Source organism: Sitophilus oryzae, unplaced genomic scaffold (genome assembly GCF_002938485.1).
Source record: "Sitophilus oryzae breed Bouriz unplaced genomic scaffold, Soryzae_2.0 scaffold_576_pilon_pilon, whole genome shotgun sequence".
Classification (NCBI taxonomy): Eukaryota; Metazoa; Arthropoda; class Insecta; order Coleoptera; family Curculionidae; genus Sitophilus; species Sitophilus oryzae.
Genome location: NW_022147169.1, coordinates 1,881,777 through 1,905,191, shown reverse-complemented (window position 1 = coordinate 1,905,191; position 23,415 = coordinate 1,881,777). Strand labels below are relative to the sequence as shown.

General features: G+C 30.9%; 1 protein-coding gene across 1 annotated transcript in view; it reads right to left on the bottom strand.

Moving 5' to 3' along the window:
- LOC115887534 overlaps window positions 1-23,415 on the bottom strand; it is a 218,945-nt gene that overhangs the window by 41,461 nt on the left and 154,069 nt on the right. The window lies entirely within an intron of this gene.

Sequence of the window (23,415 nt, the reverse complement as noted above, 5' to 3'; positions counted from 1 at the left end):
CTAATTCCAACGTTGTTTAGATTTCCTTATTCTTACGTTGGTAGGACGTCGAGTCACTACCTTTTTGCAACTGTATTGAACCATAACCTTAAATCTTAAATTTTCACTTCATTGTTCTGTTCAGTCAGACAGTTCAGTGCTGTTTTTGATTTTATAAAAAAAACTTAATTAAAATGGGACATAAGAAAGGTACATATAAAACTAAATTTAAATATACATCGACATATATTACCGATAGTTTATCCACTCCCTCGTTCATTTAGATTATAGAGGGCGGCACAAGCTAGACTCTAGTATTACCAAATTAGGCAATCTTGCGACTAGTATACTACCTGTTAAGGCCGAACTGCGACTTTATTAGTCCAGTATGCGACTACTCGAACTACTCCATCTTAATCTCCAAAACAACAAAGTGAAAGCCGCCATGTTGTTAAATAAGAAAATGTTTCGTTCCTAAAAAACACGCGGAAACAATTTTTTCGACTGCGAATAAATTATTCTCATTTTACTAAAAAAAAAAATTCAAGAAAATTTTTAAAACTTCTTTAATTTTAAGGCCCATTAGTATTTTTCAAAGTAGAAACAATACATTTATCAATAAAGTTGTTTGCGTTTAACTTTTTTGCCTTGGGTAACGAGTTACAGAGTCGGTTAAAGTGTTTCAATTATTATGATCTTCAAACATCCTCCACACTTAAATACTTTTGTTTTGTTTTCCTTCACTGCCATCTGACATATGTCTCTAACTAAATCATAAAAATAATATTTTTACTATAATTATCCCAATTTAGGATAAAACGCGACTTAGACGCCATATTAGTTTTGTATTTCTATGAATTAGGATTTTAAACAACGTTGCAGTTTGTACTAAATTAGGCTGCTAGCCAACGTAGGTATCCAACGTCGTTTCGACCCAAAAATTATTCTCCAAACTAGTGCAGACTAGGGTTGGCACGAGGTTGTGTCGACGTTGCGCCCCGACGTTTGGTCGCGTGACACAACGTTGTCCCGACGTCCAAATGCTGCTTGGGCAGGAACAATGTTATTAAAATTAATATTGAATGGCGTTCTAATAAAATAAAGTTATCAAGGAAGCTCAGCATCGAGAATTTAATCTCTTCCAACAAAGAACTTTGAATAAATAATTAACTGATGACAGACACAACAACATAAACATTGATTTCTTCTTTTTTTTTAAATCTAATCTATTAAAAAAAAAAGATTATCGTGTAATAAGGAACAACAAAACTAACTATTTGTACAGTAACAATGTGATTTGAATATATTTGTATAAATAACGCATTAATTACAATAATTAGAGCATAGTAAATAAGTTAATAAGAATTATTTAAACGTATATAATGTATATAATAAACACTAGCCAGACCAGACGTGAAAAAAACACAGAAAGACTATTATTCTTCTCGGAGAAAATTGTTAATTATTATTAATTTCTATTTATTAGCTATCGACATGCGTCTATTTATACACCACGCATAGTTTTGTTCTAATTGAAGTAACTATTAACCATATCATATCTCGGTTATGTTAGTGTCATTCATACACAGTCATTTTTTTTATATGTAAAGTCGGGGGTATTCGTATTTGAACAATATAAAAGACATGTTTTCAGAGCTCTTAAAAAAATAGTAAATATGGCCCTAAAATTCCAAAAATTTCAGAATGTGTAGTAAATTTTATGTACTTTTAGAATATATAAACATATACATCTTAAATGTTTTGTTTTTTCTAATAAATTTGATGATTTCGAACACTTTGTTTCAACCCTTCAATTTTTTTAAATTACTCTTAGACCTCTTAGAAAATTTATTTATAAGCTTGGTGCATTCTCCGCCGGTGCTGCCACCATCGGAGAATATCGCAAATAACTAGTATATACAAATACACGGATTTAAATAGCGAGTATACGAAAAAAAATATTTAATTATTTTAAAAGTGTTAGGAAGTATATATATTAGTGAAAATTCTAAAAATAAATATAAAAAAGTAAATATTTTGATATCTTTCGGAAGGTCTACCTTGTATTATAATTTATTATTCCAGTTAAAAACAGTTTTTAGATAAGTTCAACGGTAGCGAGCATAGTTTTAATCACCGGTTTTGCTAGTGGGGCATAATTGGGGCTGTTTCGGCTATAACGAATTTTTTTAAGGTAAATAATTATAATTTTAGATGTTCATAAAACTTTTAATCACTAGTTGATCAAAAAAAGTATACCATTAATATTTCAAATTATATTTTATCCTCTCATAGTAATATGTCTATTTAGGTTTTTGATTATGTAAGGAGCACTTTGTTTACTCACTTATTTCTTCGAACTGCTTGAATCCATTTTTGCTTTTGATCAAATCGGTGTGAGAAACTATGAAGCTATACAATGTTGTTTCGGGAGAGTTGAATATCCGGGAAAGTTGAGTTATTGAATATTACTGCACCCAACAACGCCCTAATTACACTCTCCTTTACGCGTTGATATTTTTTCGGCAATTTTATTAACATTTGAAATTGTCACAACACAACATAACGCCTAGTTTAAATTATTTTTCACTTTATTTCGTACTACCCGAAACAGCGTTACATCACACAAACCTCATACCTGAGTGTTTTATAGTTTCAATAATTCAACTGCACTAGCAAAAAACTAAAATACTAAAATATTAGGACAAAACCACGTAGCGTAAGAGCTGACAACATATTTAGAGAACATATTTTAGGCAAGCTAGAATAACTAAAAATGTATAGTTTATTAACTGGTGAACCCAGAATCCTGAGTCTGGCTGGGGGGTTGGGGGTATTTTGCTACTGCGCAACCCATAACATTTGCAAAAAAATAAATCCAAAAAACATTCTTTAGGCAACTTGAAATTTGTTTATTCTTAAATTTTAGCATCTATTTAACCTATATATAAGTATGCGAGACTTTTTTTTTTGGGTTTAAAGTGTAACCAGACCATTCCAAATATGTTTAATTATTATACCTGGAAAACATACTTTAGGCATTCTAAAATTTTTACAGCGTGTTTATTAGATGATATTAAAAAATATGTGTTAATTGCCAGACGAATTTAATTTAATTGCCAGACGATTTAATACATGCCAGACGCGAATAAAGATTTTAAATGAGCGCGATAAGAAAGTCTTATGAGTATCTATAAGCGCGAGAAAGATTTATTGAGACCCGGTCGGCAGCCGATGCGGCTGACGTAACAACATTTTGGAGTTGTAAAAACTTAAAAAAAAACTAACTAATATTGAATAAATAAAAGGAAACACATTTTAATAAAAATGTATGATTGAAATCCTTTTAATAAGACTTTTTAATTTAAGTATTTTGTATCTGAAAGAATAAAAAGACGAATGATTATTTAAAAATTAGCATAATATAAAATATATTTTTTTCAAACGCCACAAAAGTATAATTATTATTATACTTTTGTGGCATATTATATTATTAATTTTTGCGACCAGATTGACAATATAAAAAAATCAATTAACCCGAGAATACAATTTACTATTGAAAAAGGTATTAATACCATCAATTTTCTTGATGTTACAATTATAAAACAGTCTAATAGATTACAATTTGATATTTACAGAAAACCCACTACCACAGACACTGTAATACATAGTCAATCACACCAATCCTGGCAAATCAAAATGTCACCCTTTCATAGTTTAATTCATAGATTAGTAATGTTTCCACTGAGCCCAGAGAATTTTAAAAAAGAGTTAAATATTATTAAACAGATCGCCATCAACAATGGATATAAGTGTTCCCTTATTGATAATATGCTAAAGAAAAAACAAAACAAAATATTAATGAAAAATTTTTAATCCGCTAATTCTAAAGACAATAACAATTATCAACCTTTAAACTACATTCCTAATTTAACTAACAAAATATCAAATAATCTCAATAAATAGGATGTAAAACTATTAACGTAAATAAAAGAAATTTAGGTCAAATTTTATTAAATAATAAAGACAAAACTAATGTCAAAAATAAGTCGGGTGTATATAGGGTGGATTGCAATGATTGTGATGCCGTGTACATAGGCCAAACAGGTAGAAATGTAGATATAAGGATTAAAGAACATGTAAAGTATATTAATAATCTCCAGCATAGTTCTGGTCTTGCAACTCATTGTATAGTAAATAATCACAAAATTAATGAAAACTCAATTAACTTACTACACAGAGAAACAAAAGGTAGACGCTTAAATTACATTGAACAGTTAGACATACTAAAATCTGTTAAAAACGAAAATAATGTTAACGACCAACAAGGATTTCTAAACACATTTTTTATTACTCCTATTGTAAACTCTCTGAACCCACCCCAATAGCAAATATATATATAGTTACAGTGTAGTTAGACGATTTGTTCTTAAAAATCTCTTGAAAAAGGCCTAACAAGCCGAAACATATATGTAGAGTTAAAGTTACTCTTATTAAAAGTTTTTTGAAACATCTAAAAGCGTGCTTTATTAAAATACTAATATTTCAACGATGTTTCACAAGGAACCAACTACAGCTTCAGTACAATTTAATAAAAAAGTCATTTTAACGCCTAAGCATAAAAGTAAAGCACTTTCACTTACTTTTGAATCTATTTAGAAAGATTAACAATGGTCGGTACTTTAATAAAATTCCAGGATACTTATTTTTTTAGCACTGTACATGGTACCCTTTTGTAGGGACAAGGTTTTCTGTTTGCGCACTTTTAAAAATTCTTTGCATTTTTGTAGTCTGCCTTCATCAAAAACAATAACTTTGTCACTAGTAACTTTTTTACAAACTACACAACTTAAATGTTTTTTTATCCATTGTGATTTACTAGTTAGTAGATAAATTAGTAGTTACTAAAATATTCACTTGCAGTAATTATTCTAAACTATTTACACTATGCACGTCAATATTTAATTTATAAATACATATTTGTACATGGTAACTTAATTCCAACAAAATAATCTCGGAATTAAAAGCCTGCAAATAATTGAAATGAAACCGAAAAAAAATTGTTTTTATGAAAATTTGAAGTACATACCTGTAATACTGTTACGTCAGCCGCATCGGCTGCCGACAGGTCTCAATAAACTATCTTTCTCGCGCTTATAGATAGATACTCATAAGACTTTTCTGTCGCGCTCATTTAAAATCTTTATTCGCGTCTGGCAAGTATTAAATCCCATTGAATTCGTCTGGCAATTAACACATATTTTTTAATATCATCTAATAAACACGCTGTAAAAATTTTAAAATGCCTAAAGTATGTTTTCCAGGTATAATAATTAAACATATTTGGAATGGTCTGGTTACACTTTAAACCCGAACAAAAAGTCTGGCACACTTATTTCTAGGTTAAATAGATGCTAAAATTTAAGAATAAAGGAATTTCAAGTTGCCTAAAGTATGTTTTTTGGATTTATTTTTTTGCAAATTGTATGGGTTGCGCAGTAGAGAAATACCCCCAACCTCCCGGCTAGACTTAGGATTCTGGGTTCACAAGTTATTAAACTTTATTTTTGTTGTTATTCTAACTTGCCTAAAATATGTTCTCTAAATATGTCGCCAGCTCTCCGGCTAACGGTTTCAATATTATTTTAATGCGATCAACATGAAGGCGACGCGCGACGTGAAATACATACTGATAATTTCTGATTTTTGCCGTTGAAGCGCTGCGGTCGGAATTTGTTGAAATCAACTGAAATGCACCAAGCTTATAATATTATACTGTATTATCTATAAGAGTCGATAATTAAAAGTTTTGATAATGTGATAAATTTTTCTATTATTTCTATACAACATTTTGCTTCGTAGGAAGCATTTTGCTTTCGCCTGAATAGCAGACAGCCGTTTCAATCATAAAAAAACACGAAAAAAAAATACACCATGTTATAAAATCAACGAAAATTATAGTCGTTTAAATCTGTTCTATAGCGATACATAAAAAAAACCAACGTGGTAGGAGTCGATAATAAGGCTGAAAGTAGAAAAAATAAAGCCCAGGAACCACCTGTCCTATCGTATGGAGAATTTCACGGCGAAGAACAGATAGGAAGTTAAAAAATGAGAATCGAGATTAAAAGTTGACTTTGGAAGGTACGTCGTTGGTACTACTACGGGCTTAATAGGCAGGTGGACGGTCGTACCTAAAGGTACTGGAATTGTGGGTGGCGTAAGACGTAGGTACAATTTATTTTATTACCTCATTTTTATGCTCTATACCTTATAATGTAGATAATTATGAATTGATATACTTCATTAAGGCATATTATTATCTATACTAATACAGTGGTGGCCAAAAGTATGGAAACTTTTTACTTTTTAAAATATCACAGAAAATATTGCTATGCTTAAACTCTCAGGAATATAAATGAACAGCTTATCAGCAAATAAAAGTATTCCAAAAATTACACAGCGAAAAAAATTTGTTTAGCAGTTTTTGTAGGAGAACAATAGATTTCTTGCGGCCAAAAGTATGGAAACCATAAATAAATACATTAAAATTATTTAGTTTAAGCTGATAAACGGTACGATTTGCTTCAGATAAATATAAACATCATGCCCAAGTCTAAATATTTCTCTACGGATTTAAAAAATAAAATAGTTGAATTATACAAGAGTGGTTATAAACAAATTCAAATAAGTAAAAATTTAAACATTTTAAAAGGCACCGTTTCGAAAATAATTCGTAAATTTAATAAAACAGGGAACGTTTCAACAGCTTTTAAGTCAGGAAGACCAAGAAAGTTGTGCAACAGGACAATGAAAGTAACGAAGAGAATATCAATGGGAGATCCAAGAAAAACATCCACAGACATTTCTCGAGAAATGGGTGAAAGGGGAATATCGGTGTCTGCACGCATGGTGAGAAGAAGGTTGGATGACATGGGACTTTTTGGAAGAGTCGCGGTGAAGAAACCACTAATATCAAAGAAAAATAGGATGGCCCGCTTTAAATTTGCTCAAGATCATCTCACCTGGTCTTATCAGAAATGGAATGTACTGTTTAGCGACGAAAGCAAGTTTCAACTGTTTGGTGGTGACGGGAGACGTTATATCCGAAGACCAAAAGGTACACGGTACAGCCATAAGTACCAGATGCTCACAGTAAAACATGGGGGTGGGAGTATAATGGTGTGGGGGTGTTTTTCTCGCTCAGGTGTTGGTCCTCTCGCTCAGGTTGGATAATGGACCGTTTTTTGTACAAAGACATATTGGATAATAATATGCTGCCTCATGCTGATGAAGAAATGCCACTCAGATGGTTGTTCCAGCAAGACAATGATCCCAAGCACAAATCTCAGTTTGTTCAAAATTGGTTAAATGAACATAATGTTCCACTAATGGATTGGCCCTCACAGTCTCCGGATCTTAACGCCATAGAAAATTTATGGGACCATTTGGATAGGAAAATTCGAAGCCATTCTATTTCAAATAAAAATGAATTATGGGAAGTGCTAAAAACTGAATGGGCGGCCATTTCCAGTAAAGATTGTACGAGATTGATCGATTCGATGCCACGAAGATGTAGAGAAATAATTAATTCAAAGGGATATTCCACTAAATATTAGTAATTTTTATATTATCTTGAATTTTAATAAACATTCTTCTTAAGTTTCCATACTTTTGACCAAGAAAATATTCATAATTTTTTATATATTTTTTGATAGCTGTAATTTTTTATTTAAATGTATTAGGTTTTGTAGGAAATTATTTGTAGGTCACGATTATATAAGTCGTTTTATTTCATATTTTAATTTCTCAGCATAAATGACAAATTAAAAAAGTTTCCATACTTTTGGCCACCACTGTATATAAAATCCTTAAGTGACTAACATACTGATTAATCACGATCCTGCTCAAACCACTCAACGTAAGAAGCTCAGTTTTGGCATACAGGTTGATTCTAGGGTGTAGAGGTTCGATAAGAAGGGATTTTTCGAAACTCGAATTCTAAGGGGGTGAAACTAATCCCTCAAATATTATAATACTTTTTAATTAAAAAACGGTGAGTTTTTCGGAAAAACTCTTAAACACGTATATTTTATTTTGTTGTTTTACATATTTTAAGATCTTTTATAAATTTATACAGGGTGTTTCATAAAATATGACCATTGAGTAATCACGATTCTGCTTAAACTGATTGATGTTTAAAGCTGATTTTTGGCAAACGGATTGACTGTGGAGTGTAGAGGTTCGATTAGGAGGGGTTTCTCGAATCTCAAATTCCAAGGGGGTGAAAGCGTCCCTCAAATATTACAATATTTGTTATTTAAAAAACGGTTAGTCTTTCGGGAAAACGCTAGGACACGCATAATTTATTTTGTTTTTCACATATTTTGAAATTTTTTAAAAAATCATACAGGGTGTTCCGAAAAGTTGAGTAATTGATTAACTACGAATCTGCTTAAACTGCTTGACGTAAAAAGCTTATTTTTGGCAAACGGATTTTTCGAAAGTCAAATTCCAACGAGATAAAACCTATCACCAAGTTGTATAATAATATCGTCATTATTGTTTTTCTCATGCTGACATAAATGTGAGAAAATTTTATCCAGTTTGTATGTTAATGGAAATTCTTGCTTTGCTTTACCATCACCATTTCAAATGATTAATATTCGACGCGAACGAAGTCGCGGGTACACGCTAGTTGCAAAATAAGAAATGTCGATTTTCAAAACTCAAATTTAATAAAACTAAATATTTATGCTTATTATCGTAATTTTCCCTGTATTCTACGCCACTGGGGCAACGGATTACCGACATACATCTTACATTAAAACACGAGTCCAAGGTGTACTTTCGAAATAAGGAACAATTATTCTTCCTACCATATGGTTTCGCCGTATAAAGGGTTTAATTTTTTAATTCCCCGAGCCACCAGCGAGCCTTTTTTTACCGATACAAATATCAGCTGCTTGATATAGATTTTTTTACGTCGCGCTTGTTAAATGCGCGGGTGAATAACATTAATGCCATCGGTCGGAACAAGCAAAAAACACATTTTTATCTGTATCCTTCGATAAGACTATAAATCATGATTTAAATGGATACCATTTTTTTTCTCTTCTTATATTTACGTACAACTTGAGCAGTTTAAGTTAAGGGGGATTTATCTAAAAAAGCAAATTTGCTTTATTATTTTAATTAAGATTAGTAAAGACTAGTATTTGAGATTGTTTATATCGTAATCTAAAATCACAGTAATAACATTATGGTAAAAGCCCAATTACCGTTACTGTCCTAATTATAGTCCTACTCCGATATTTTTTAAAAAAATAAGAAACAGAAAAAATTCAATAATAAATAATTTTAAATTGTTGTTTTATACAGGGTTGTTCACTACATACGACACGGAGTATTGTAGCTAAACGATGAGATTTTTACAAATTGTAAGTTTTGGGTTCGATGAAGGACTATTAGAGGTACAGTTTAAAAATAATTTTACAAGATACAGAGTGTCCCAAATAAGTAAAAAATATCAAAGTTGTATTTTTTTAAATGGAACACCCTGTATATTATTACATTTTTAGTTTCTACGATTTTAATTAAAGATAAATTTGATTACGATTTAATACTTAGTTACCGTTTTTTGAATGCATCATTAATGGGCTAAAAATTTTAAGGGTTCATTTCTCCAAGGGTATCAAAGTTTTTAATACTAAATATTTACTGTAGTTTATTTACTGATCAGTTATTAAGCTGGGGGTATATTGATAAATAAGTTCTAAATTACAAGAAAATGCATTTTCTACGGAAACTTAAAGAGATAGGTAAAAATGGTATAATATAATTTGATAGACAATTAAATTGTGCATCTGATTCTCATAAAATATACAGGGTGTTTCATTTAAATTAAACAAGTTATTGCCGTTTGAAGCTAATAATTATTTAAAATAAATTTTTAGACACTCTGTATAAGGTAGTATTATTTTTATTATTGCAACACAATAACTGATCAATAAGTAAACTTCATTAAATATTTAGTATTAAAAACATTGATACCCTTGGAGAAATGAAGCTTTAAAATTTTTACTGCAATTTCACAAAATTGAAAATATTTCAAAAGCGGTAAGGTTTAAGTATAATAAACCTTAATCAAATTTACCTTTATTTTAATCGTAGAAACTAAAAATGTAATAATATACAGGGTGTTTGATTTAAAAAAATACAACTTTGATATTTTTTATTTATTTGGGACACTCTGTATCTTGTAAAAATATTTTTAAATTGTAGCTCTAATAGTCCTTCAACGAACCCCAAACTTACAATTTGTAAAAATCTCATCGTTTAGCTACAATACTCCGTGTCGTATGTGGTGAACAAACCTGTATATCTGGAAACGCTGCAATACATCTTTTTTCAAATGGCGCACTTTGTTTACATGGAATAACGACTATTTTAGTTGAAAGTTAAAATGTTGACGAGAAACCACACATTTCTTATAAACTAAGCAGAGTAACACTATTCTTGATTTTCGTTCACAATAATGTAATTTAGTATACTAAGGTCCAAAATATAATTAATTAGTAGTGTAAAAAGTTTTCTGTTATATGTATTTATATAAAAAATATGTTTTTTTCTATAATATTAATAAAAAAATGGGTGACGGTTTTTGGGACACGTCCGTCGCAACGGAATGATTGACGAAGATTGGGTCATTAAATTCAGAGATATTTTATTCAAAATAAAATTCATTTTTCTGTAATTTAATATTTTTTTCCATAAATGGCAGTATGAAGATGGGCCATTTGATGTGCCCAATTTTCGTCACCCAATTTTATCATTAATTCTACCTTGAATTATCAATTAAAAATGGATGACCAGAACTGGATGTCTGCGACGGAATTTAGGCCATTAAACATGTAAGCCATATTAATATAGGCTTCCTATAAAATACCTGTGATTTTAAAAATGTGAAATATCAGAGATCTGAAGATATTTTGGACTAGATTTATTAAAAGTGATATTGTTACAAAAATTAAAAAAAAAAAATAAAAGAGGTGTTTATGATATACCTGATTATGATATTATATCTTATTAATATACCTGATCTTATATCTTAACCTGATATGCCAAAGTAAAACTAATTTTTCAAATTAAAAGTTTATTTACCTACTAATTAAAAAGTACTTATCTATACAATTACATTGATTAATCACGATCCTGCTCAAACCACTCAACGTAAGAAGCTCAATTTTGACATACAGGTTGATTCTAGGGTGTAGAGGTTCGATAAGAAGGGATTTTTCGAAATTCCAGTTCCAAGAGGGTGAAACTACCCATCAAATATTACAATATTTTTTATTTTAAAAACGGTCAAGTTTCCGAAAAAACGCTTAAACACGTATATTTTATTTTGTTTTTTTACATGTTTTAAGATTTTTTAACAATGTATACAGGGTGTTTCGAAAAATCTGGTCATTGATTAATCACGATCCCGCTTAAAGCGCTTGACGTAAAAAGCTGATTTTTGGAAAACAGATTGACTTTAGGGTGTAGAGGTTCGATAAGAAGAGATTTTTCGAAACTCGAATTCTAAGGGGGTGAAACTATCCCTCAAATATTAAAATATTTTTTATTTAAAAACCGGTGAGTTTTTCGGAAAAACTCTTAAACACGTATATTATGTTTTGTTGTTTTACATATTTTAAGATTTTTTATAAATTTATACAGGGTGTTTTATAAAATATGACCATTGAGTAATCACGATTCTGCTTAAACTGCTTGACGTTTAAAGCTGATTTTTGGCAAACGGATTGACTGTGGGGTGTAGAGGTTCGATAAGGAGGGGTTTCTCGAATCTCAAATTCCAAGAGGGTGAAATGGCCTCTTAATTAAAAAAAAAAATACATATTTTGAAATTTTTTAAAAATTATACAGGTTGTTCCAAAAGTTGGGTAATTTCTTAACCACGATTCTTCTTAAACTGCTTGACGTAAAAAGCTTATTTTTGACAAACGGATTTTTCGAAAGTCAAATTCCAACGAGAAGAAACTACCCCTCAAATATTACCAAGTTATATAATAATATCGCCATATTGTTTTTCCATGCTGACATAAATGTGAGAAAATTTTATCCAGTTTGTATGTTAATGGAAATTCTTGCTTTGCTGTACACGCTAGTTTACTAATATGATGTTACTGTTTTTTTTGTTTGTTTTATTTATAAAAATGTTTAATACTTTGTATTCACTAATTATTACTACACTATTATTTTTGAGCTGATATTGGAGATATTCTTAATTAAAATTTTATTTTGTATGCTTATTTTTATAATTATTTAATTATTTATGTTTTATTTTTTGCAATGCGTCGCAGTTCCTAAATAAACTTTTGTAGAAAACATTTTTTTTGTGTGTGAAATAACACATATAAGAAAATTGGGACAAGTTGGTGACGATATATAGGTAGAGAGGTGACGATATTTAAGACAATTGTAGTTTTTTTAGTTTTTCTTGAAAATAAAATCAAATTTCTCATGTCAAAAAACTCCCAGACATTAATTTTCATCCAAATATTGACGTTACTTCAGAAATTATTTGGAAAAAATCGAAATAAAAATGAAACTTCTACACCCTGTATCTCCGAAACTAACCCCATTTTAGGACATACATTTATACGAACTTTTTCACTTATTTTTATCTGCCAAATATGCTCCCGAAGTTTACGGAATACAGTTCGGAGCACCCTGTAATCGTACCTAAGTTACCCCGGTATCAATAAGTCTATTTTTGTTGTAGTATAAGTTACCCAAAAACTTCACATAGGCTTTGATAAATTACCGTAGAACGTTACATAACTCATCGACCATGAAAAACCACTCTATCTACCCTCATTTCCATACACCATCGCCCAATTAAATAGAAAAAATTACAACGATGACACACGAAAAAACCGAAAACCATTAAAACAATTGGACACGCCGGCGTACACCCGATCAAAGCGTGCTGTTTAATTTCACCTTCTTTTTTATTCTTTCCTTATTTCGTTTACGATGACCCCTTTTCTATTGATACAGGGGGCAGATGTTACGCGCGGTCACAGTCTAGGGTATCGCGTTACAGTCATAAAATACGATACGTTGGTTAGAATGGTCTAGGCGATTAAAACGAGGAAGACGGGAGACTCACCTTTGTTTGACGTAGAAGGGGTTAGATTTTTTTCTCGCTACCTTGTATTATTGATCCGCTGACCATATGCATATATTAATAGAAAAAATAAACGATTCGGGCACAGTTGGATGATTTTTTTTGTTGTTTGTCGATATGGTGTCGATGTCCTTAATCATTTTTCTTTTTTTTTTAGTTGCCCTGACAGTATTCTTATGTAAAGGACAGACTTTGTTCTATGTGAAAGTTTGGTATCAGATATCAAATTAAAGAAATTGCTGATTTGGGAAAGTTGTCTGGAGAAGAATTTAGTAATTTATATATAATAGCTCTAAAAGCTTAAAAGGCTGATGGCTGATTGATTATCTTTCTCCATTTGTTTCTATCTTTTGCCTTTATTCTCCACCCATCCACTCTCATCCTTCTCAAGTCCTCTTCAACATCCTTTTTCCACCTGGTTCTCGGTCTACACCTCCTTCTCTTTCCACCTATTTCACGTTTCATTATCATACTAGGAATTCTTGCTTCAGCCATTCTTTCAATGTGTCCCAGCCATCCCAGTCTTTGTGCTCTTTCTACTCCCGTTCTACTCGGTGCCCGATATATAGTTGCTTTAATTCTTCATTTGTTCTTCTGGTCCATATGTTGTCTATCTTCTTTCCTTCAAAAATCTTCTTCGGTACTTTTCTTTAAAAGTCATTTTTACTACGAATAGAACACGGTATTTTTTTCAAACGCCACAAATAATTTTTTAAACAATTTCTCAAACGTTGCAAATAATATAAAACGATATAAAAGTGACACAATTATACAGGGTTGTTCACCACATACGACACGGAGTATTGTAACTAAACGATGAGATTTTTACAAATTATAAGTTTTGGGTTCGATAAAGGACTATTAGAGGTACAATTTAAAAATAATTTTACAAGATACAGAGTGTCCCAAATAAGTAAAAAATATCAATGTTGTATTTTTTTAAATGGAACACCCTGTATAATATTTCATTTTTAGTTTCTACGATTAAAATAAAGGTAAATTTAATTAAGGTTTATTATACTTAAACCTTACCGTTTTTGAAATATTTTCAATTTTGTGAAATTGCAGTAAAAATTTTAAAGCTTCATTTCTCCAAGGGGATCAATGTTTTTAATACTAAATATTTAATGAAGTTTATTTATTGATCAGTTATTGTGTTGCAATAATAAAAATAATACTACCTTATACAGAGTGTCTAAATATTTATTTTAAATAATTATTAGCTTCAAACGGCAATAACTTCTTTTAATTTAAATGGAATGCCCTGTATATTTTAGAGAATCAGATGCACAATTAAATTATCTATCAAATTGTATTATACTATTTTTTTACCTATCCCTTCAAGTTTTCGTAGAAAATGCATTTTCTTATAATTTAGACCTCATTTATCAATATATCCATGGAATATTGACATTTTAGATTGTTTTAAAGCAACAAATGTAAAAATGTACAGACTAGTAATATCGTTTTTAGCAAATGATAATATTACTAGTCCATTTGTATGCAAAAAAGAAAACTATTTAAATCTTTATAAAAGAGTATACCATTAATTAAATATAACACCATTATTTCCGCCCATATACTAATTAATGACATACTTAATTGTGTTCGTTAATAAATTATTATAAATAAATGTAGATTTTTGAGTCAGAAATCAATATAATAATAAGTTATCAAATTAAAGTCTTTGTTGTTATAAATAAACATTTATTACTTTTGTGTTACTTTTTATCACACTGTCTAATGCCCATACAAAATTTAGTTTTTTAGTATTTGGAGCAATTATTATTAATCAACGCAAACAGTCAGTTAATGTAGTTTGAATACTGGAATCATATTAATTGGTCCTCTTTAACAAATATTTAAACAGTTTTTTTTATATTTTTTAATAAAATAAACGAATTATATCGACAATATTAGTATCTGTACTCTTTAAAAATTTGGTACATCTTTAAAAATAATCTAAAATGTTAATAGTCCATGGGTATATTGATAAATAAGTTCTAAATTACAAGAAAATGCATTTTCTACGGAAACTTAAAGAGATAGGTAAAAAATGGTATAATATAATTTGATAGACAATTAAATTGTGCATCTGATTCTCGTAAAATATACAGGGTGTTCTATTTAAATTAAACAAGTTATTGCCGTTTGAAGCTAATAATTATTTAAAATAAATTTTTAGACACTCTGTATAAGGTAGTATTATTTTTATTATTGCAACACAATAACTGATCAATAAATAAACTTCATTAAATATTTAGTATTAAAAACATTGATCCCCTTGGAGAAATGAAGCTTTAAAATTTTTACTGCAATTTCACAAAATTGAAAATATTTCAAAAACGGTAAGGTTTAAGTATAATAAACCTTAATCAAATTTACCTTTATTTTAATCGTAGAAACTAAAAATGTAATAATATACAGGGTGTTCCATTTAAAAAAATACAACTTTGATATTTTTTACTTATTTGGGACACTCTGTATCTTGTCAAATTATTTCTAAATTGTACCTCTAATAGTTCTTCATCGAACCCAAAACTTGAAATTTGTAAAAATATAATCGTTTAGCTACAATACTCCGTGTCGTATGTGGTGAACAAACCTGTATATCGAGAAACTATGGTATGACACTCGTTGAATTTGACACTTTATGTCAGTTTAATAATATATTTTGGTATTTTTATGCCTATAGGCTTTAAAATTACTTTTTTATATTGTCAACCACGTCGCAAAAATTAATACTTTTGTGACGTTTGAAAAAAAAACATTCTTATTAAAAAAATGTCCAGAATGACAGTGCCAAAGAAAAAATATCCCGATTTTTCCCGAAAAACTTTTTTATTAAAACAAACGCGTCAAGGCAATGTAACAGACGCGAACCGGACTACTCCGGGTCCCGCTCAATTAAATTCTTACGGATTTTTAATTCGACTCCTCCGGCCCCGGAGTTTCTGGCGAGTATTAAGGAATCGAATCTTTATTAAAAAGATAAATTTTGGCCGATTGGTTATCGATTGCCGGCGAGGGATTTTTATTAGATTGTCGGACACCACTCGCAGCAGAAAGAAAAATGCCTTTTATATTAAAAATCGCTTATTACAATCCCGGACGCTCTTGTGAGTTATTAAAAAGTTACTTTCTTCCTTATGGTTCATTGAGTTTTGCCTAGATTAACATTCTATGTGTTCAAGAAATTTTATAATTAAATAAGAAGAAAATAATGAATTAAATAGCCTGTAGATGGAAAGAAGGAGTCCTCCATCAGTGGTAATTACAAGTTGTTTGTTGATATGTGAATAGATCGCTAAAATTCAGCACGGGATTAGCAGCGACTCAAGAGCATTCTGGAAATGAAAAGACAGGGTTTTCTACAATCATGACTGGAGTACAAAAACGAAACAGTCTCTGATTTACGGTGAGCTTGTAGACGGTTAAGGAGAAGGTCGGGTGGACAACTCAAAAGGTACAAGGATATTTTCCACGGAAACTTAAAGGGGATTAACATGCAGAATGAGTGGGAAGAGGCAGCTCACAATAGAACGGAATGGAGAAGAATTGTAAAGTCAGTTAACAGCAACAACCAAAAAGTAAGGATGCAACAAAGCAATGAGATTTTTGAACGTTCTGAGTGCGGTAGACAGATAACGTCACGTATCGGGCTTTTCAGTCATAGAAAGGCTCATGAAAGAAAACGCTTTGCGTGACCATCTTCTGTGTGTCAAATACTTGTCAGGAAGTAATGGCAGTATGTATGTATGTATGTATGTATGTATCTAGAATTATCTTAGATAGAAACTATCGGAAACAAGAAATAGTCATTTTATCCGATAGTATAGTCAATCAAAGCTGAACAAATTAGGAAAAAAAAATAATGTCCTCCTACTCTGGGTACCAGTCCACTAAGAGATACAAGACAATGAAAAGGCAAATGATCTGGCTAGAAAAGGAGCGAACACTCCACTAACTGGACCAGAACCGTTCTGTTAGTTTGTAGTAAAGTCGGAACAAGTGGGAACCTGGGGAGTTCACAGTGGATTCTGTGGGGAAAATGGGGAAACACCAGAATCACTGAATATGCCGAGATGACAACCATTCGTGTCATAAACTTTGGTACGACTGATATCGGAGATGGAGAACTAGCCTCTGTAAAACTGTCTCAGATACTGGCTTTTGTCAAAGTCTTGAGACTGTATGATGAGTTATAACATCGATCTATGATTATTTGCTTTAATAATAAAATTCTTAAAGTGCGTGTTTAATATTATATACTCTAATTAGTAAATTAAAAAAGGTATTAAGAAATATCACAATTTCAAGGTTTACATCAGCTAATGTTGCACAATAAATTATTATCCTATTAGACCTACTTATTGTATTAAACTCTTAGTTATACCGAAGAAAAAAAATATTTTTAAGAATCTAATAATAATTGATCAGATATTTAATATATTACAATATTGCAAATACGAGGAAAATTGCGACAAACTCATAGGATATAGACAAAGTAAGAAAATTATGTCAATTAAATTAATATACACCACGTAACACTAAATTTATGAAGTCGATCCGTGAGAACCGCGTAAGTACCGCAAGAAATTATCTAAATGAATTCGAAATTAAAGCAGTTTTGGATTTCCTACAAAGACAACGATTTCCTGCAAAAAGAAAAGAAAACAGTAGGTTAATAAATAAGAAACTAGTTAGTAATCAAACGATATAGAAAATATATCAGAATATTGTTGAAAAACCACTTATTTTAATCACTATCCCCTGCTGGGACCATAACATGTATTTCCTAAGGTTTTTTTTCATGGAAAAAGAACTTAAGTAGGTATTCCTAATTCACAGCTTTCCAGGAATACCTGAAGCTATGTTGTTGAATTAATACCCCCCCATTTAGTGATTTATAATATTATATCCTGTTGTTTTTACTCTAAAAAATAATATACAGGATGGTCCGAACTGTATTCGGCAGCATAATATTCTGCATCCTTAAAATGCTTAGTTTCAGAGATACAGGGTGTAGAAATTTTGTTTTTATTTTGATTTTTTCCAAATCATTTCTGAAGTAACGTCAATATTTGGACGAAAATTGGCGTCTGGAAGTTTTTGACATGAGAAATTTAATTTTGAAATCAATATGTCTTCTATTTGTAGAGGACTCTACCTACATGTGTTTTAACTGTTTTGAAGATTAATATCTTTTCGTCCGTACCTGTATAAAACTACTGAGTGAAAGAATATACAATTTCGTGATTTTCTACGTAAAAAATATATATAATAGTCAATACATGTAAAATATATAAACATGTCGAGTAGATAGTTATTTGACTGAAATAATAAATTTGGGAACTTTTTATTTTTTTTAATTAATCATAAATTTTTCTTCGAAAAAATGACGGTATAGCAGTTTCTGTTTGGCACTAAAACATTTGACATTTATGATTTCAGTCTAACTATTTAGTCAACATGTTTAATTTATGTCAATGATGACAGTTATTGATAATTTGGATTCCAAATATCTCGAGAACCACTACCCATAGAGATTTTTACCAAGAGACCTTTTTTAGGTGAAAATCATCGTGATTGTATATTTTTTTACTCAGTAGTTTTATACAGGTACGGACACAAAAAGTTATTACTGTTCAAGCCACTTAAAAAATATGTAGGTGGCGCCCTCTACAAGTAGGAGTCATATTGACATCAAAATCAAATTTCTCATATCAAAAAATTCCTAGACACCAATTTTCATCCAAATTTTGAAGTTACTTTAGAAATTATTTGGAAAAAATCGAAATAAAAATAAAACTTCTACACCCTGTATCTCCGTAATTAAGCATTTTAGGACATACGTTTGCTGCGTTGTATTCCAGCAACAAAATATGCTGGGAATAACCAAGAAAAACCGTAAAAAATAAAGTGGATACGACAAAAGACTCAAGTAATAGAATCAAATCCCTTAAGTGGCAATGAGCAAGATATCTAGCAATAAGGCCTACAATAAATGGAACACAAAAATTACAGCATGGTATCCACGAGGAACTGAGAGACCTAAAAGAAGAACAAACCATGATATTAGGAAATTGGCAGAGATAACTTGGACAACAATAGGCCCAACTAATTGAAAATGGTTGAATAAGCTGAAAATGATGATGATAATGGGGTGGAGACAGCTTTTCTTGAGTTTGCTTTACTTATTTAGATTATTTTCCTCAAAAACCACTTTTAGGTTACTCAATAAATCATGAACAAATCAGATCAATTTCAATAATAGAAAAACTAGGGTTATTCTTTCCGACAAAATAAATTTTCCAATTTGCCAGTCAAAATGGTCGATTTTACGACTATACCGATGAAAAAAAGAAATTGATATACTGATATTACATCAAAATCATGTATGACTATACTAATTCCAGAAATACATAAATAACTTCTTCTTTACGTGCCGTCTCTTTCGTGGAGGTTGGCGATCACATTGGCAAAATCTTCACGATTCTCGGCTTTCCTTATGAGTTCTTCAAAAGTTAGGTGAGTCCAGTTTCTGATGTTTCTCAATCAAGATAGTTTCTTCCTGCCGAGACCTCTCTTTCCTTCAATCTTACCCTTAACTATCAAATGTTTTTCTTATTTTTATTACATTGAGCAATTCTCTGTGATATGGGCTGTCCATGGAATTTTAAGCATTCTTCGATATATCCATGTTTCGAACGATTCGAGGCGATTCATCTCTTGAACTTTCAGTGTCCATGTTTCTGCTCCGTACAATATGATGGACCAAACATTAACAACAGTTCGTTAAGTGTTTAACAACACTTAACGAGCCTAGTTCTCAACTCAAGGTCCAATCTGGGGTTCTGGAAGACGTTCTTCATTTTTAAAAATGCATTTCTCGCTTGTTCTATTCTGGTTTTTATTTCCACGTCGTTGTTCAAGGTGTTAACTATCCAGGACCCCAAATATTTGAACTTGTAGACCTGTTCTAAGGTATTGCCCTCTATTTTAATAGGAATTGGTACATTTTGGTTCTTTCCAAATACCATGACTTTAGTTTAAGAAGAATTGATCTTCATCCCGTATTTCTTACGGGATCCTTAAAGTCGTTCCTCTAAACTCTGGAGACCAGTATCAGAGTATACTGGTCTGTTATTGTATACAGTACAGTACCGCAATCTGTTGAGGAGAAAGCTTTCCAAAAAATCGCCTCAGAATAAACATTAAATAACGAAGGAGACAACACATCTCTGTCTTACTCCTCTACTAAGCAGTTACAACACTACTTGTGTAGGTACGAGTAAATAAACATACAATTTCATTATTGATTGTACATAAAAACAGAACGATCTATTTTTTGTTTAAACCCTCTTCAACTAGATCACCCATTTATGCAAACCAACATTTCCTTTTGCTTTTCCTTGGGAGGTAAAGTTGCAGAAAAAATTCTCCTTAGCTAGGCGCACGTGCATAATAATTCAGGAGGCGTATAATAGTGTGTGTATGTGTGTATATAGAGCTGGAAATTTATCTGTGTGAATTTTGAAAAGGCATTTACATAAAACGGCGGCATGTCGGCTACGAAAGGAAGAGAAATTTCAGCCTGAAAAGAAATTTATATCGCTTCCTTTTTCAGAATACAACCGACGACTTTAGAACGTTAGACTAGGAGGGGTTGTTTGGGGAAAATAGATGTACGCATCATGCAATTGGGGGAAAAACAGGGTAGACTTATTATGGATGATCAAAGAGTTCTTTTTTTCTTTATGGTTTTTTTTGGTTTTAAAGAACGAAATTTGGACAAAAGATGATTTTTTGGGAGATTTATATTAAAATTAGAGGTAAAAGTTTATATATAAAAATTCGTTACTAAATATTTGATATAAAAATATAAGAAAAATACAGTAAAACGGTTATAAACAAGCTTCTAGCATTAAGGCGTCATTTCAAAGTGAGTCTGTAGTCTGTATAGTATAGTTAGATAGAAAGAATATAGAGATTTAACTAATGTGAGAGTTTTTTTAAGTTAATGTAGTTATATTTAGTATAATTTTATGTCTTTAAAAAAACAACTTTATGAACTAAAATTCTGCGTATATTGTACATTGTTTAGTTGTAGCTGTGTTAACATATGCGTAGACGCAATATAAGTGCATTAATTCAAATAAATCTATACAAATATACAGGGTTGTTCACCACATACGACACGGAGTATTGTAGCTAAACGACTAGATTTTTACTAATTGTAAGTTTTGGGTTCGTTGAAGGACTATTAGAGCTACAATTTAAAAATATTTTTACAAGATACAGTGTGTCCCAAATAAATAAAAAATATCAAAGTTGTATTTTTTTAAATGGAACACCCTATATATTATTACATTTTTAGTTTCTACGATTAAAATAAAGGTAAATTTGATTAAGGTTTATTGCACTTAAACCTTACCGTTTTTGGAATATTTTCAATTTTATGAAATTGCAGTAAAAATTTTAAGGCTTCATTTCTCCGAGGGTGTCGAAGTTTTTAATACTAAATATTTGCTGAAGTTTATTTATTGATCAGTTATTGTGTTGCAATAATAAAAATTTTACTACCTTATACAGGGTGTCTAAAATAGACCAAAGCATGCTTTCTTTGTTGGACCTTACAGAGGAGGAGAAACATGAACTCAAAATTGATGAGCATAATGACAGTGAAGATAATGATGGGCGAGAACAATATGAGGATTCAGATGATTAGTTTTTATACTATTATAATTGATATATGACTGCTATAGACTATTTGCAATAGAACATGTCAAAAATTAATGAAAAAGTCGTTTAAATTGGCGCAATAGGATTTACAGTTTGTACGTAATCAATTTTGATCAAGTTTTCATCAATTTTGTGTGTGTGAACACTGTGCACCGGTTCCCATTAGAACACCGAAGTTAAGCGACGTAAGGCGATACTAGTGGATGGACGGGTGACCGGTTCGAAACTCTGTATCGTGCAGTTATCCAAAAAAAGGCAAAAGTGTAAAAACTGTTGACACACACTGCTCATTCACGCCGCCGGTTCGAGGCCGGATGATATCGGATATTTCGTGAGTAAGAGTCGATTTAGACACTTGCCAAGTCGGTAGGCCATTGACCATGATATGGCCGAGGACCGCGGTTCGGATTCCGCGTAAACAAAGTAGACTCCGCAAAAAGGAGACGTTAACTGCAATCTTTACTTTACTAAGTATAAAAAATATACAAAACTAACAAAACTGACGAAAACTAACTAGTTTAAATTACTTGCTGTTGATGTTAACACGGTTAGCGAAACATTCGTCTAGCGTTAAAAGTAAGGGTTTTTGGTGAATTAATCTTATATTTTGTATATCATTGAAGACTTTCAATAAAATATTAATTTACTTAAACAGTTTATTTCAACACTTATACTTTATTCAAACAATATTACTTTTAATAATTTAATTATAGATACAATCTTATAGTATCTCACCATCTTTAAGGGGGTGAAACCACCCCTCAAATATTACAATATTTTTTTATTTAAAAACCGGTGAGTTTTTCGGAAAAACTCTTAAACACGAATATTTTAGTTTGTTGTTCTACATATTTTAAGATTTTTTAAAAATTTATACAGGGTGTTTCATAAAATATGACCATTGAGTAATCACTGAGTCTTGAGTCTGCTTAAACTGCTTGACGTTTAAAGCTGATTTTTGGTAAACAGATTGACTGTGGGGTGTAGAGGTTCGATAAGGAGGGGTTCTCGAATCTCAAACTCCAAGAGGGTGAAAACGCCCCTCAAATATGACAATATTAAAGATTAATTCGACGCGAACGAAGTCGCGGGTACACGTTAGTGTACAGATATTTTAATACAGATATTCTTTGAACCACTAACAGGTTATAAATTTTTATTTTTTATTTTAATTTATGGTTTTAAAAGAAGGTTTTTTAGATGACATAAGTGGGCATTAAAAAGGATTTTTTTTAAATTCGTTCCTTAAGGGGGTAAAATTTAAGGTGAATATTTTTATAAAAATTCCTTACTAGATATCTGGTCTAGGAGTATAAAATATTAGCACAAAGGACCTAGGTGAGGTGAATTGGTCAGTAAGAAATTTATTTACCTATTAGTGACCTTAAGCAAAAATTAACGTATAAAAATAGTGTCTTAAAATGAAGCCCCACACAAGAAATGAACAAAATAAAAGCAGTTATCTTAAAGTACTTTTATGCCTTATTAAAACG